We start from the raw sequence: 14,497 nt of genomic DNA, 5'->3' as shown, positions 1-14,497 counted from the left end.
GATTGTATGTCTAAGTCCATAACTATTATTGGTATTTACTCAACCCGAGAGTAGCATGGTCCATTTGGGTTGCAATTCACCGGAACAATTTGTATGGATTGTCTTTTGAGAATAGTATGTCTATGGTTTATTAATATATTATAAGTTATAATATATTAATATGAAAATATATTATTTAATTAGTATTGATCAATAATTAATTTAGTGATCAAAAGGAACTAATTAAATATGGACTCTTATATATATGGAATTGGCCAAGTTCATTTAGGTTGGGTTAAGCTTGTATGTATAGTCCATGGAGTTTTTAACCCATGGATCCTATGGAATTGAAAGGTCAGGGGTATTAGGGTTTACATGAATGTAACCCTAATCCTCCATACTATATAAAGAGGTCTTTGGAACATGAAATGGCACTAGTGTGTGAGTAAACAAGAGTGGGCCAATTTCTAGTGTGCTTTCTATTGTCTTAAGTTTTCCAAGGTGTTTTGGTGATTTGTGATTCCACTTAAGGCATCCACATTATTGGTGCTAGGCTCTTGAAGCTCTAAGGAATCAACCACAAGGAAAAAGATATGTCATCCCACTAAGTTTTATATTACAAGTACCCCATGGTATGTTAGTTAGGATGAGAACCTTGGAAAAATCATATTTGTATGTATAATAGAGATAACATAGATCCAAGGTTTCTAGGGTTGCGCGTATACCATAGGAATGTTAGATTGCTCTAAACCCATCATAAACCTATTATTAATCACTAGCACACGACTTGAGGTCTGTAACCTATTGTGTTGACATAATTTTGTTTCTGTGACGATTCTAATTAAAGTTGACTATGCATGTGAGTTCCGAGAGTTCTTAATTGGTTGCATAACAACCTGGAAGCAGTGGTAGGCCCTCGTGCTACCGGGTAACAAGAAATTAAGATTGAACAAGTTCAGTCCGTATGAGTTTGTATTTGTCACTAACCTTGTCTTGTGGTCATGGTTTTGACAAATTTACATAGATAGGAACACATACACCATAAAATCTAAGTGTCATAATGTCACACCCCGAACCAGACGGCGGAAACGTCTGAGGGCTCGTGTGACTATTAATTGAAATATCATCACAATGAATATACATGAAACATAACATAAACATCACCATGCATTACACATTACAACCGATATTATTCACATAAAGTACATTGTTTCACAATACATAATTCAAAACATAAATTGTACGGAGATTAACACATCAATATAAAATTCCCAAAAGACTCTTGATGATTTCTTCGGTTTATCGATTACCTGAGAATACAAGTTATTTTGAAAATGGTCAACATATATAATGTTGGTGAGTTCATAAGCATGTTTTACTGAAAGATTTTGTATTGATTGTAAAACCCAGAAAATCCGATATTTTTTGTAAATTTTATGAAAATGATGTAATGATCAAGTATAAATGTATGTGTGATTTCCTTTGTAAAAACATGTATAAGTAAGTAATTCAAAAACTTTCCTTGTATTGTATCTGTTGTGAGTAGAAGGTAATGAATAATAGCATTCCCCAAAAAATACGATATTTTCTGATTTGTAAATGTGTCATAATCCTTGTATGATCGTATGAATTGTTTCCGTATAATTATGATTTAAACATCTTTATTTTTGTAATGTATCGATGGTAGTGGATCTCTACGTGAGTCGTTATAACCATGCATAATAACAACTAATTTTCCTGTCTTGGCGTTTTTCCAAACACCGGTTTTGATCAAAATTTTGTCACCCTAGACTGGCCTAGTCTAGCTGTAGCGAATAGGTTAGGTGTGGGGGAGTCACCCCCATATAGATCTATACACAAACTCTCGCTCTCCTTCCAGGAGACTCTGATTATAAGTACAGGCTACGACCAAACACTTAATGGTGTCAACCGATAGTTCTCACTAGATCCCAATGACTTGTCACATGAATATGTTTAATGTTAAACATAGTTTGATTTACTAACACCTGATAATACTTGAATGTGAATGACACGACCCAACAAACATGAATAAGGACAGTTGTGGCCCGTTAGACATGTAGTTGTTTCTGGGATTGATGGCATGCAAAAGGACACGTTGAAGCCCATTAAACATTCAATGAATCTCTCCAGGCAAAATTAACATGCGAATAGGACACTAAGGCCCAATAACATGTAAAAAAATAATTTAGACCCATTGAGCATGTCATTGGGTCACTAAGGTCCAGTAGACATGAATTGAATATATTGGGCCCAATAAATATGCAAATGGGTCACGAAGGCCCAATAAGCATGTATTACAAGTACCAGGCCCAATATCCGTACCAGTTGTGACACATAAGGTTTCTCTCCAATTCATAAAAATTATTGTGAGGAAACACTTTCACTAAGTAGAGTTTAAGGAGATAGAAATTGTGATATTTGCATTCTCAAATTCTATTTTGATTACGGCATCCCTCTTCATAGTTAGAATTGTGAGAAATGGCAAAAGGTCTAAACATTTGAGACTTATTGATGTAAGTTATAAAATTGTTTAGACACACATGTGAGTTATCTAAGGAAAGGTGCATGAGTTTGAGAAACCTAGATAAAGTCTTATCGAAGCATCTCGTATTAGAAATATGAACTTTGGTAAGAAAGTCAACAAGTATTGATTTCTAGAAGTCCAACTTATTTCTGGGTACATGTCAAAGCTAGTGATAACATAAGTGTTATGCTCATAAGAATGTAATTATTATGCTAGTGGGAGAACAATTATTACGTTAAGTGTTGCGAGTTAGCAATGTTAATTATAGAAAACAAAAGTTTCAATTCGCAAAGTTGTTTTGCTATAATTAAGGGAGAGGAATTCATACTTCATTTCAAATCTAAAAGCTTAGATTGAGATTTTTAATCAAATTTACTCAAGGATATATATATATATATATATATATATATATATATATATATATATATATATATAAATATATATATATATATATATACAAATGTTATGTTGAAAAGATTTTACATAAGGAAATTCTATATATGAAAATATTATAGCAAGAGACTGGTAAATTATCATGTCTTTATATGAAACATTATGTATCGTATCTCATATGCTTCAAGTATAGGACCGATTACATATGCTATAATATTAATCTGTTCTAATTTTCCATAGTCCTAGGACATTAAGAGGGAAAAGGGACTAGAATGAGATGTGACTAAAATGGTTAAGCAATTGTCGAGGACAATCTGAGGTTTACCAAAGATTGGTTGCTTATGGACAGTTGGAAGTATATTGTAAATTTTGGAAGGACCATATTGACATACTCTGAGAAGAGGTAACTCTTGTTCAGAAGTGATAGTCAAAATGGGAAGATGGAAATTTTTTCATAAGTGGAAGTGATTCTTTAAATCTTTGTAAGATTAGAAAACTTAATGCAAGAAGGATGTTCAAAGGAATGTAATTTGAATGTGAGACTTCGTTTCCATGGAATTTCTCTCTATTGGAATACTTTGTAATGTTTGTTACCAAATCTTTGTGACTTTTGTACATAGTCATTACAATAGGTTCATTGCATATAAGTTTAGAATCTAACAGATTACAGTAAATGGAAAGAATTTGGTATTCTTACATTTACGGTAAGGATTTGGAATTGTGAAATGAGTTTCTTTGAAGATGTGGTTAATTGATCTATTTCACAAAGAAACGACCATAGGCAAACATAGTGAGCATGCTTGGAGCATGGGATAACTATTGTTTTAATTCAAGTATTAAGTTGATTAATCGAAACATTATACAATGAATAATGTGTAATCAATATGGTGATTAAATTAAAAGTGTTTTATTTACATTCATAAGTTCTGAGACCATATTCGATTCGATTATTCTTGTGTTTCACTTTGTATGTTTTGACTTCCCGAATAACTAGGTTATTCAAACCATCCACAGTCGATCATATTTTGGAAGTAGGTATTTGTGACATCCCCATTTTTACAGCCAGAAAAGACCGATTTTGTTTATGCTTTATAAAAATAAGAGTATCTCTTTTAATCAAAAATGTTGCGGAATTTGTCCCCGGAAAAACATGATAATCGCGTTATCCAAGCATTTCTAAAGAAATATATTTTTTATTCAGTTTTAAAACATTTGGGATGTCATTGTCAATACAGAAACATAAGCATAAACAGAACTTACATTCATTTACACTAGTGATCTACATCTCTTTTAAATCTCTCAGTGTGATGTGACTTCATATCAACACCTGTGATATAAATAAACTGAGTGGGTTAGGTTGGGAAACCTGGTGACTACATAGGGTTTTCAACCCACAATAATATAATTATTATGTTTAAACAATCAAACAATCAGCCCAATTACCCATCCCCATTATCTTCTTTATTCTTAAGGATCTACCCTAAGAATTAGCTATTTCTCATTCATTCATTCCTAAGGATCATCTTGAGGAAACAACATGAAGTACATTGTTTCCAATGACACATTGGTCAAGCACAACTACTAATATTATCACTTAGGCGCAACTGTCAGAATTAGGACATTTTCTATGAGGCGCTTCTGCCAGTATTGACCTTTAAATGCTACTGTCATGGTCATAAGGCTCCCTATTAGGCGCAACTACCGATACTGTCCTTAGAGCGCAGCTGCTAGGATGTTTACCGTAGATCTAAATCATCTACGGGTTGTGGCGCAGCTGCCAGTGCTCATCTATAAGGTACTAGGTCCACTGCTGCTAATGTATACCTATAGGGCACTAGGTCCGTACTACTAATGTTCCTCTATTTCAGCTTTTATCCCTCATCATTCATCTACCCATGTTTTACCCAACATATTTTGTAGATAGAAAATACTTTATACAACTTACATCATTTAAAACATGTATAAAAATCTTTCATCAGCATAGACAACAAGTATTCAGACAATATGCACCCATAGCATGTAATTTATATTAAAATACTTTATATCTATGTGTAAGATGAAAGGGACCATGCACTCACCTGATAAGGTGATGACTTGGTACTCGAACAACACTTCGTTACTGTTAAAACAATTTCCCTCGGACAAAACCTAGTATCATTACCACTAGAGTTTAGTCTAACGTTAACCGTGACTAATTAATAGTCTAGATATTATTAATATTATATAAGCATTAAGAAACACTCCTATATAACTCATAATAATATCCCAAATACTCATTTTAATTTCCTAATAACGTTACTATATTAAAACATAAGCTATACAAAAGATAGGGTCGGCATAGCTCACTTACAGCGGGTTTTTCGCAAAACCGGGCTTCGCTGGAGCAGCGTTTCCGAGCCAAAAGGCTCCTCCTCTCGGAGCTTCCCGGTGCTCCGGGACTTGCTTCTAACACCTTGGAGGTGCTAGGGAAAAACCTTGAAGGTTTGGGGGTATTTGGGAGGAAAGAAGTGGATAGTTGTGAAGAAAATGGGAGATTTTCGCCTCTATTTATAGGCTGCCAGTGCCTCAAAAATTACGCTAAGAGTAATGGTTACGCTGAGCATACTCAAAATTACGCTGGGCGTAATGTGCCACGTGTCACCATGTGACAACCGTCAAATTTCGGTTAAGTCAAAGTCAACTAAAGTCAGCAAGTCAAACCGTTTGACTCAATTTGCCCATGAGTACTAAAATTCACAGTATGAAACTTCTACATAAACTTCTATTCTAATGAGAAATCATAAAACAAAAAGTGCGAACATCTAGATCTCCTTAACCTAAAACTGTAGTACGTGGCGAGCCAAACCGATAAAACAATGTTGCATACTCATCGGGAGTGTGTAAGATCCTTAAACAAGGCTTAACAGGGTTTACAAACCTTGCCTTGCGAAGCTAGACACTCACAAATGCCACACTCGAAACCTCTCTCAATCGTTATCACTCTACCTCTCTCTATTTGAAATCTCTCTAAGTATGTGAAACCTCTCCCAAAACTCTTTTTGTATGAGAAATCTCTATAAGTATGTTAAATCTCTCCCAAATCTCTCTAAGTATGTGAAACTTCTCCCAAAACTCTCTTTGTATGAGAAATCTCTATAAGTATGTTAAATCTCTCCCAAGTCTCTCTAAGTATGTGAAATATCTCCCAAATCTCTCCAAGTATGTGAAATCTCTCTCGAATATCTCTCTGTATGACAAATCTCTCCAAATATGTGAAACCTCTCTCAAATATCTCTTTGTATGAGAAATCTCTCCAAGAATGTCAAATCTCTCCCAAATCTCTCCAAGTATGTGAAATCTCTCCCAAATCTCTCTCAAAAGCTTCCCGTAACTTTTTAGAATCATTCGGGTCATTCCGACCCTTAACCGGGTCAAAAGCGGCTTAAAACGGGATAAAAACGAGAAAAATGGACCTTAGGAACCGAAACCCTCTTATAAGAGGCGAAGTTCCTTAGGACCCGAAAGTCCTCTTAGGGACCGAAAGTAAGAGGACCGAACCCTCCTGCTGCCGAACCGAAACCTCCTGATGCCGAACCGAAACCTCCTGATGCCGAACCGAAACCTCCTGAGCCGAACCGAAACCTCCTGAGCCGAACCGAAACCTCTTGAGCCGAACCGAAAGTACTGTTCACCAAACGAACCGAAGGTACTGTTCACTACTGTTCACTACAGTCCGTTCGGTTCGCACATTCTCGCCTTTTATCGCCGAACCGAGCCTCGGTCTCTGATCTCTATTCTCCCGCTCGGTCTCTGATCTCCGCTCCTCGCCTCTCTGTTCTCTCCTTCCCCCTCTCGGCTCCTTCCTTCCTTCTTCTTCCCTCTCGGTTCTGCCTCCCTCTCTCTCTCGGTTCAGCACCAGAAGGCCGAACCTCGGCCAGAATTCGCATATTTGTCACTTTTAGCCCATTTTTGATATTTTTAACATTTTAAGCCCGTTTTTCGTGATTTTAAAGCGGGATTTTCTCCAGAAATTATATTTTAACATAATAAACTCTAAATATTCATAATTTAAACATATTTTCATGAAAATCATTACTAAATAATAAAAATCAAATGGGTGAATTATTAAAGGTGGAGTGTTGACATTGCCTTATCCAAAGTCACAAGCAACCACCCCACACCCACTCTTTGACTAACCACACCTCCCCACCTTACCTAGGTCACATCAATGTCCCTCACACTCAATTTAACCTCATTCCCACGTTTTTAGAGCTGGAACAAACATCCTCTCTCCTCATTTCTCTCATTTGCCCTCATTTCACTAAGAATCAAACACCACTTTTCTCTCAAACTTTTCCCACTCCAATTTCGAGATTCAAGGCTGATTTTCAAGTGTTCTTCCACTCTTAGTAAGTAAAATTCATCCTCCTTATGATTATTTCACTTCATTCTACTCAAATCATGAATATCTTACGCAAATTCCATCATATTAACGTTAGAGCTTCGAATCTTCAAGTGATTCTTCAAGTGTTCTTGGGTTGAACACTTCTCTTCTTCAACACTTATCTACTGAAATCACTCAAGGTGAGTTCATACCCCTACATTTTCATGTTTTCTCAAGTTTTCAGGGGGGGAATACAAGTTACAACACTAAGAACATAACTAGATTTTTCTAACAGCTTTCATCAGAAAAGTTCAACTCCATTCACGGACTGTTTTGGGCATCTTAAACATTTTTGTTTTCAAAACTGTACAAGTTGCAAATAGTTCAAGTTTTTAGCTTTAAAATGACTACTTGCACATCTCCATACGATTTTTCTACAATTTATGGTGATTTTTACAAAACTGCCTATCATTTCAAACAACAATCCGGACCAGTCTGTGATTATGGACTTTTTCACCCAAGTTAGAGGTCATTATAAATTGTGATAAAAATTATGAGCAAACTAGACACATTTTGTGAACTGTCAGAATTTACGGATCTAGTTTTCGACTTCGTATGATTTTTCTAGGATTTTTCCAAAACATGGCAGAATTGCTAAATTTTGCCAACAGCATGTAAATATCATAACACTTTGTATTATGTTGAGCAAAGTGTATAATCATAAGTTTTAATATTTGAATGTGTTTCCTAGTTAGTTTATCATTATGAACTGAAACTAAGACATTCATATTAAATATTATTCATTCATTTTGGAACACGTATTATTTAACTATAAAAAGTATAGTTTGAATATATTTATAACACTAATACATTTCCATAAAAGAGTTCATACATATTACATACATTTTAGATAAACTATAATAGGTATAGTTTATGATACATCACTCAACACACTCGTACAAAAAGGGTACATTCATACAATAAAGATTTATATTCACACACATTTAACGTAAACTTGTTATCCTATATTGTGAGTTTCTCTATTTTTCTCTCTCTCTCTCTCTCTCCCCGTACGTCCGAGTGCGGGATATAATTCCTGGTAGTTATAATCAGAATCTCCTTGAGGGAGAACGTGATACTTGTATATAGATCTATATTGGGTTTGACACCCCACACCTTTCTGCTAGCTACAGTTGGACCTGCAGGTCTACGGGTGACAAATGTCATTTTAATTTTCGCGACGCCTGAGAACGTCGTGGCAGGTTCACATAGTCATAGTATGATTATAGCGGCTCACATAGGATATAACAATCCATAAGTTTACGGGATTTTATTTTAAAACCTAAATGAGTTTTATGTCGATTTAAAATCACTTTTTTTTATCTCTATGAGTACAGATATTACTGTACACTTTTGGTTTTGGTAGTTACGACTACACATCGTTTGAAACCACATTTATACTTTTAAGTATGGTCAATACTTGTTATTACTCGGTCCTCTAATTTAGGACTACATATATATAATGTATTAACAAACTATTTTTCATCTAGAACTGTTAGACTTCAACTATAATCGCTGACCGTACATGTTTGAGTCATATAAGAATTTAGTCTTGATTGGCCTAGAATTGGTGGTGCCCGCCTCATCTCCTGTTCCTTGTTTGGTTGTGGACCTAGGGCAGACCCACTATATTCAACGTTTTATCTAATTTAAACCTTATATAACTTATATACGCTGGACGATTATAGAGGAACTCTACGGGTCATTCTAGGATTCATTAATGCATCATATAGGAAAATTTCTATTCACACTTAAATAAGAAAATATTGGATTTTCTGGAAATCAAACTATATCGATCTTACAAGGAAAAACGGTTTCTTCATCAAATAAAACTCTTATGAACTCACCAACCTTTGTGTTGACACTTTTTAAAACTACTTGTATTCTCAGGAAATCAGTGAAACAGGAAAACTTCATCGCTTTGAGGATGGGACGTTAAACCATCAACAACTTAATTTGTCATCATAATGTAATTGCTTTTGAAACATGTAAACATATACTTTGGTGTAACTTTTTCAATTATATATATGGTGGTCATTTTTACTTTGAGCACTATTATACACGTTGTTATGATACTGTACATGAAGTCCTCCACCCCCAGACGTTTCCGCCATCCTTGGTTTGGGGGTGTGACAGATTGGTATCAGAGCATTGTTTATAGTGAACTCAGTATATCAAACCACATAAGATATACAAACTATAAATGCATTGGGACTAAGTCTCTGATTTAAAGTTTCAAAACAACCATACTTTTAGAAATAAATAGTTTCTTATTAAAGGTATACATGCATACATACATATTAAGGTCAGCACCACTCTAGAATAAAAGAAAAGTAATGATTGTTGAATATCATAGGTAAGCTCGGGGATGTATGGTCAGTCTTGGGAGTGGCATAGCCTGATCAACTATGCTGGTCCGAGGAGTGATTAGCACATGCCCAAGAATATTTGTGATATGGCAACAAGTCTAAAAACTTACCAACACTACCACAATGAGAACATAAGAATGGAACATGAGTTTAAAATACTATAGGAGTATTTTGTAATATCATAATTTATATGAAAAGTAAATAGATCCTCAATGATAGGTCTATAGTCCCTAGGTGGATACCTTAAGGTTATATATAACTTAGAAATTATAGACTTAGAATTTGTGGTCATTACTTTACTCCCTTTTCCTTGTTTGGATGTGGACTTAGAGTGGGATCACTTATTCAAAGGTCTATCGTATCTTGTTATATGTAATTAGTATGCACTATGTCATTATAGAAGTAACTAATAAGGATTTCCCCCCTATAAGTAATTGATAATAGAGTTAGACGCATAGTACTTATCTCCTCCACTTCTATTCTCGCAAATACGGCATAGCAAAAATCCTACTCACCGGACGATCCTTACTTTCCTAATCCGAACTCGAGGAATGGTGAATGATTATGAGAAGAATCATAAGCGGGACCGGAGGTAATCAATCCTCCATGCATAGCAAGGGTTCCGTGAACCGTTTCGACTATAACGAAACCGTGAACCGTTGGGCAATCGTGATCGAGGGTTGAATGTCGACAACAATGAAAACAACCACCATGTAGAGACCAACGAGGGTGCTATGACCTCAACCACGGGGGGACCGACGGACAGAGCCCTCCCGGCAAGGACCCGGCAGATCGCTATGATCATGGATCAAAACAGGAAGACTACAATCTGAGTTCAGAAAACTGCGCGCTACTATAAACCCCACCATCTCATGTACCGGTGACTCAGAATTATACTACTATTCCCGAGACCAACTCTCTTTTTAGGACCTTATCGCCACTCGTGAAGAGGAAAGAGAGTAACAGGGTAGGACACACATCATTCAAAGAAAGGATGATTGTAGCCAGGCGTTGATTGGCAAAGCTACAAAATTTCATCGACCTTGCCCCAGGCATCACAAGGGATGGATCATCGTGAGTAGAGTTCATGCCGCTCACCAGACCTGGTAAATTAGCTCCATAAGTATGCGTTGGTGCTACTCTATTGTAAGTAAAATCACGACACTACAAACTAAATGGTCATACTAATCGAGGAAACTATCTATTATCAAAACCCGCCCATGCACAAATGTGAAGTAGACCTGCATCGAGGTCAAAATTCACTGAAACCACGATTTCTAGAGTCATATTAACAAGATGGGTTTAGGACGTACCTAACATACTCGAAGGACTATCTAGCCTTAATTATATAACTAAGCATACATCAATAGGTCGTGATAAGGACCTAGCTTGGGTCAAGTATAAGGTTTCACTTGGAAACAGAACTACTAAAATACATGAGTTTATTATACAAAGAATCTCGTTATAAATTGTTTTCAGAACACCCTAAACAACCAAACTTTGATACAAATCGATATGAGATAAACTTAGTTAGAAAAAAAAACTCGCGACATATAGCCATCCTAGAAACTCATTATCGTCTCGCCTTTAAGCATTTATTGAGAAGTTTCTTCTTCATAGACCTATGGGTGCGATCATACCAGCACTAATGCACCGGATCCCCTCAAAATTTCCTCAGCCAAGATTGTTAGGACAAACATGATTCTAAGAGGAGTAAGATTTAACGTCCGTATGAAACCCACTCCTACCTACTGCCATAACTCCATCTCGGGAGCGTTAGTAGAAACACTAAGGATAGTACAGTAATGTGCAAAAATTTATATGCGTAAATATAAATTGTAAGGATGCACTTAAGACAATCATTTCCACTAACGAAGTCGTTTTTCGTCATGAAACAGAGCTATGTCTTCGCCAAGAGGCAACAAACCAACTAGCAAGGCGCCAACACTTCGGATAGACGCTGCTACTTTTCAAGTTGCAGTCACGGCAGCCGTGGCAGCCGTCATGGTGCATTTCAATACTACCAACATCAACAAGGGTGGAAGCGGTACTAACAATACAAATTGTGGTAACAATCAGGGACACCAATGGGTACCTACCAACAAAAATACCTCAGGCCACGAACCCACGAACAAGAAGAGAAAGTTTTGGGACATGAAAAAGCGCCACCAATCAAAGGGATACACTAAAAGACAACAGCCTAAGGCCGCCCCTACCATTACAACAGCAGTCATAACAAATGCCTCGACACTAGCCTCGGGGTTTGCCACCCAAATGCCTGCCAGACCATATGAGGGATCACTCCCAAGGTGCAACAAATGTGGCTTTCATCACCATGGGGCTTGCCGGGAGATGCACTGTAAAAATTGCAACAGGAAAGGGCATACCGTCCGTTTCTGTAGGGCCTCGGCCCATCACCTCCCTTCAATCAACTTCACCAAGGTAGGCCCAGTATGCTACCTATGTGGTGAAATGGGACACTTCAAGAGAAAATGTCCAACTGAGAAGAATGACGAAGGAACAGGAGGAATGTGATGAACACACCAACAGGAGCAGCAAGGAAACCATGTTAGGACTTTTGTAATGTTCCCAACGATAAAACGTTTAAGTACTATATGTTTGTAATGAATTTGGTACACTTACTAAAGTAACCTTCTTCCTAAAAAGTAGCTGAAATATTTTCTCTCTCATACAAATCAAACCAAAGACATTCATATGTGACCTTAGGAGCATTACTTGTAAGTTGTAATGACCTTGTCCATACATCGGGGTTAATTTAAAATCAAAATACTTAAGTCTTGAAATAGAAAATTCCATCTTGACTCCGATTCCATGTCTAGTATTAGGGGTTGAGTGGGGTCACCCACTCGACAAATTTCGCGATGTCAATTTACATACGACGATCATATACCGCTCTATCATAAGGAGACCTGTCAGGAATCATGATATCAAGTATCATTACTGGCTATCGAAAACACACCCACTACCAGTGCTAGGCACTGTGGTATGAATCATCTACAATAATCATAACATTTAACACGGAACACACAGAAAAGAAATACAGAACACTCTATCACTCTAGTGATCTCTTCCTTTGAATACAACTTATCTCACGTTATCTAAAAAGATAGTGTTGTCGTTATTCAATTTTGATTGATATAGCCCTCGTCTTCCCGATTTAACGACTACAAAAGGGCCTTTCGCCTAACCCCCTGAACATCGAAACTATCATCTTTCATAAACATCCAGCACGGACCTTGGGTCATCTCTCGCTGTGGAACTCCAAAACACGCACCAGAGGAGTGTTATACTTCATAAAGCCCTATCACAAGTATTTACAGGAGACCTTTCGGGAAGGTCATGCATACAACAGACAAAGTTCAAGCAAGGAAACTTGGGATGGATACAACCAGGTGCGAATCTTGCCATGAACTTCAGGCCAAGGTTTCCCAGAAGGACGAGTAAATGTCCTACCATTCAAAAAGGCCTAGTCGCGTAAACCAAACCCACTCATAGAATTCATGAACGTAATAAATAGGATATGCCATTATTGCTAGGATCAGTTCATCATCATCATTACAAATGACTTACTTATCTACCCTCATAGTAAGAAGGAGACCAAGGAGAGCAGCTACAACAAACCACAGAAACAATTTGATCAGAGAAGTATTACCCGAGGTTCTCTAGATGCGAGTTTTGGAATTGAGGAGTTCAATTCTCAAGACACATCGTTACCAAGGTGGAAATTCATAAGGACCCTTTCAACTGATCAACACCGTTGAGAAACAGTCAACACCGAAGGCGTTAGCAGAAATACGCCAAAATTCTGGGTCTCGCTGACCTACTATCTTAATTCCTTTGGAACTTCTCGAAAAATACGAAACCCCCTCCCAACCTTGACCCTAAAGGGAGCAACCCTTGACAGGAAGAGAAGCAAGAGGAAGAAACCTTTAGAACGCCGGTATAACCGATCAAATTCCTCTAGAGACACTCACTCTGGGAAGGCTCAGTACGCTTCGGAAAGCATGGAAAGCCAACACCCCATATAATTGTGTCTTTCGAGATTCTTGTCAGAATCAGCCCTGTAACTCGCTCCTTCAATCTACTCCCACGATTTTGGTAAAGTACACTCTACCCAACACGTCCCAAAAATTACAAGAAGTACCTATCCGACGAGACTCTTGCAATTCCCCTCGACGAGATCGAGTTCCACAAGAGCCTCACCTTCTTAGAAGAACCATGGTGACCATGGATCGAGGTCAAGCGAATGAAACAACGCCACTTCCCATTAGTGAAAGTTCGCTGGAATATTAACCAGGGACCTAGAGTCACATGGGAGCGCGTGAGTCAGTCGATTAGGAAGTATCCTCACTTCTCGGCTTGATTATTCATGCCTACTCCATGCCTAACTTCAAATTTCGGGACGAAATTCCCTCTAACGGGGGGATGATGTGACAACCGTCAAATTTCGGTTAAGTCAAAGTCAACTAAAGTCAGCAAGTCAAACCGTTTGACTCAATTTGCCCATGAGTACTAAAATTCACAGTATGAAACTTCTACATAAACTTCTATTCTAATGAGAAATCATAAAACAAAAAGTGCGAACATCTAGATCTCCTTAACCTAAAACTGTAGTACGTGGCGAGCCAAACCGATAAAACAATGTTGCATACTCATCGGGAGTGTGTAAGATCCTTAAACAAGGCTTAACAGGGTTTACAAACCTTGCCTTGCGAAGCTAGACACTCACAAATGCCACACTCGAAACCTCTCTCAATCGTTATCACT

This window comes from Lactuca saligna, chromosome 4, assembly GCF_052625555.1.
Source record: "Lactuca saligna cultivar CGN05327 chromosome 4, ASM5262555v1, whole genome shotgun sequence".
Taxonomy (NCBI): Eukaryota; Viridiplantae; Streptophyta; class Magnoliopsida; order Asterales; family Asteraceae; genus Lactuca; species Lactuca saligna.
Note: the sequence above shows the minus strand (reverse complement) of the source record.